Genomic DNA, 3,885 nt, shown 5'->3' with positions numbered 1-3,885 from the left:
AACTTCTACTCTTCTGGGCTAAAACTGAGGGTGCATGCACACACAAAGGCTGCTGCTCCTCATTCCCTTGCTTCACTTTTCAAGGAGAGGACAAGGTCGAAAATAAAACATAAGTTGTCTGGTTTCTTTTGCTTGAATACATTTGTTGGTGTGCAATAGTTTGATGGTGTAATGTAGCCTGTGAATGTTAGCAGTGCTAGCTCAGACTGGCTGTTTGTCATGTGACTGCAAACACTTTTATCCATGATTCATGAACCATTTTGATTTGTGTTCACTTATGTTGTTGTGTTACACATTCAGGCTTGAGTTGACATTTGTGTTGAAGTTTTGGTTACTGTCTGTAGCTGAGTGAAAGATCTGTGTTGCAACTGTATAGAGGGAAAATTACCAGATAAGTCTGTTCAACATCCTACTTGCTATTAAAGGATGTTGTCCATATTGACACATGGTGGTTTCTAGTATGATAAATGTTAGCAGATTAGTGTTAGCTTCCACTAATTATTTTGCCTGTGTAGCCTAGCTCTTAGAAGTAGCGATGCCAAAGGAAATGTAACTTAGAAATATTAAATAAGCTCAACTTTGGAAAGTACAGTATGTTAAACTGACTAAATACAGTAAATTTCACATGCAATAATTAATTAGATTAAAATAATGAATCTAAGTGGTCTTTACTAACTCGAGTACATCTAAAGTAACTTATTAAGTACATGCTACTTGATTGTCTAAGTTGGTTCAACTCATACATAAGTGTACTCCACAAAGAAAGCACTAGTTAGTACAACTTTTATTCCTAGTTCTGTGTACTTATTTTTTAAAGTGCAATCGGTTTACATACCTTTTAAAATAATGACAACTAATTGAATTTTACAGTGAAGTTGTAACCTTTTAGTGACTATTGAACATTTTTAAGTCCTTTTCATGTCTCAGAGTTAGATACGTACAATTGGAAACAAAACAACATTGTGCACTACATCATTATTATGTTTGAACAAAGGTAAAATACAAAAGTGAAAAACTGAGTACAAAGAAAAATAAAGGCAATGTGTATAGTACCACTTAATACTTCATATCAACTATAAAGCAAAGAGGGGGAGGGYTGACAGTTTGTACTGACCTGTCAACCAGCCAGACTAGTCAGACATGAACTCCTGGAGTCAAATCCAGAAAAGGACAAAAGTCCAAAATACACAAGTAAATCTAAACCAAAATGGCTGAGCAACAAGTGATTAAAATCAGTTTGTTTTCCGAGTCAAAGTGAAGCCTTCATTCTGAAGTCAACAACGGGCGTAACATTTTTTATACTCTACAAAAGGAACCTTGACAAATTTTAACTATTAATTAGTGATTAAGCTAATCGTGATAAAGAAGGATTATAAATATGGCTTTTGAAAGTGCTTTACGAGCTATTGATGCTTTGGGTATGTAAATATAGCCCATGCTTCATCTTTAGATGTACTTAATCTGGATAGTAAATGTTGTGGAAATCTTTATTCACATAAGACAGAAACGTGATCCAAGWACAAAGTACTCAGGGTTTTGACTTAACTGTTTATCTTCTGTTTCCTCTCAGACAAAGTRTTTTATGATCARGACAAGAGCTGTCAGAAATAATCATTCTTGCTGGATAGTTTATCAAGTGTTATGTTGCCTTTGGCTCAGCTTCGGCGCTAMGAGAGGTGTTATTGTCTGTTTTGGATGACATGCTGTATAAATGAGTGTATTTGAGCCTGCCTCATTACACACTACAGTATGTACCACTGCCCTGTGTGACATGATGTGTGCCTGCAATTGCAATAAATCCTGAAAACACAGAGTACTTTATTCTTGGATCACGTGTTTCTGTCTTGGGTAAATAAAGATTTCCACAACAATAAAATATTATAAAGACCATGTTTTGTTATGATATCCTGATATGTAGAACATCAATTATAAAGGCATCATCTAAAATTTACTCATTAACTTTTGCATCTTTTCTTTCATTATAGTTTTCCTCTGAACAACTACATGTGTACATGCCAACTGGTTGACGGACTGGTTCAAATGACATTTGATGTTATCTTTAATAGCGAGCTGGTGTTTTAAGGGTTGGCGGTTAGGTTAGGTTAGGTTAGGTTAGGTTAGGTTAGGTTAGGTTAGGTTAGGTTAGGTTAGGTTAGGTTAGGTTAGGGTTAACAACCTAACCCTAACCGGTTGGCATATCAGAGGTCAAACACATATTTAAATAATTTCCTCCAGACAAGATAAAGTAATAAAGTATACCTCTATTATCTGTTCAGGAACTAAAATCATTAAAAATAGTCAATTATCCACTTGGCTATTGACTAAATCCTCAGTAAATATTAATACATGCACATTGTTTAAGGAAGAGTTAACACACAAGGTATAATTACAGAGTATAAAACATTAAAATATCACAACCACATTAGATCAAAATAAAATAGAAATAAGTTGAAATTGTAGAGATGTTTCTTTTTTTACCAAGTTTTTTTTTTTTATTCAAAAGTTTCCCAAATAAAATAAATTCTTAATTCTCATACGCAAAAAAAATGACATTTGCATCAATTTAAATATGACTGTCATACAGGTGAATAAATACAAACACGTCAAGAGCATTCTACAGAAATTTAAACGTGACCATCACGTAAAACTCTATCACATGTGTATYTACATTTTATAAGACTACAGGTAAGAAAAAAGAAGTGTCTATTTAGTCTTACCCTCTTTGGCCTTGAAGAAAGAAGATTAAGAAATCCCTTTTAAATAACAATTCCGTCCCAACTGTTTCACTGATACGTCTTTTGGAAAGTTTTGACAATATTGTTTTTCTGAATCGTTTTATGATKTTCTCATTGCTGTCCACACCCCGGAGGAAAATGATAGAGAGGAGGTGGAGCTACATCAACTTCCTGTTGGCAACTTCCTGATGCTGCCTGTTTGTCCAGCACRGAAATCAAATACATCAAAGTCCCTTATTTTCCCTTGTGTTTAGCAGATATTAAATCAGAGAATAATAACATTTATGTGTGCTTACAGGGTGACAATACTGACTASTAATGGCAACAATTTGCACATTTGGCATTTTGGTTACTTCTYTTTTGTCCTAGAATAATATTTAAACTTCTTCCTGTCCGCTGGAGGTTTCTTCCTGTTGGGGGGAGGTTTTTTTCTCCACTGTCACCAATGTGCTGCTCAGGATGGGACTGTGACAAAGAAAAGATTCACGCAGTCTACTGGCTTCCTTAGATTATTTATTTATTTATTGATTGATTGATTGATTGATTGATTGATTGATTGATTGTGTACAGTGCCCTGACACAACAATTGTTGTGATTTGGTGCTACTTAGAAACTGAACTGAACTGAGAAACAAAAAACATTGAAAACATTTGCAGAACACATTGAAAACATTTGCAGAACTGTTTATTAAAGTTTTGCATTTTAAAACACAGTTTGCACCCAGGGAGGGGGCTACATGTTTTTTGTTTATTTTTCGGGACATTAACAGAGGAGACTGAACWTTTGAAACCCGACGCCTCTTGGGGCCGTTTTCTGAAACACAAACATTTAARTGTCTTTTCAACTGCAGCTGAACATTGTCTCTCTGTTTTTGAAGTCCCTGTGAAGACAGTCCTACTGTTAGGAGGACTTTGACTTCTTCTTCTGAGCCACTGAACTGTCCTGCTGACTCGGAGGGGGGCCTTTGCTCCATGCCGTTTGACGGGGAGGCTGTGGCTTGCTGAAAGGTTCGGCGGGCTGGGCCTTTGAAGTCCCGGGCGCCGCCGCCTTCTTGAACGGAGGAGGATGAGACGTGGATGTGCTCGGGGCCTTGGGCCTCGCGTCGCGTCTGGGGATGATGCAGCAAAGTGCCTCAGCCTGCTTCTTCCTC

This window comes from Austrofundulus limnaeus, unplaced genomic scaffold (genome assembly GCF_001266775.1).
Source record: "Austrofundulus limnaeus strain Quisiro unplaced genomic scaffold, Austrofundulus_limnaeus-1.0 Scaffold61, whole genome shotgun sequence".
NCBI classification, from domain to species: Eukaryota; Metazoa; Chordata; class Actinopteri; order Cyprinodontiformes; family Rivulidae; genus Austrofundulus; species Austrofundulus limnaeus.
This window is presented reverse-complemented; position numbering follows the sequence as displayed.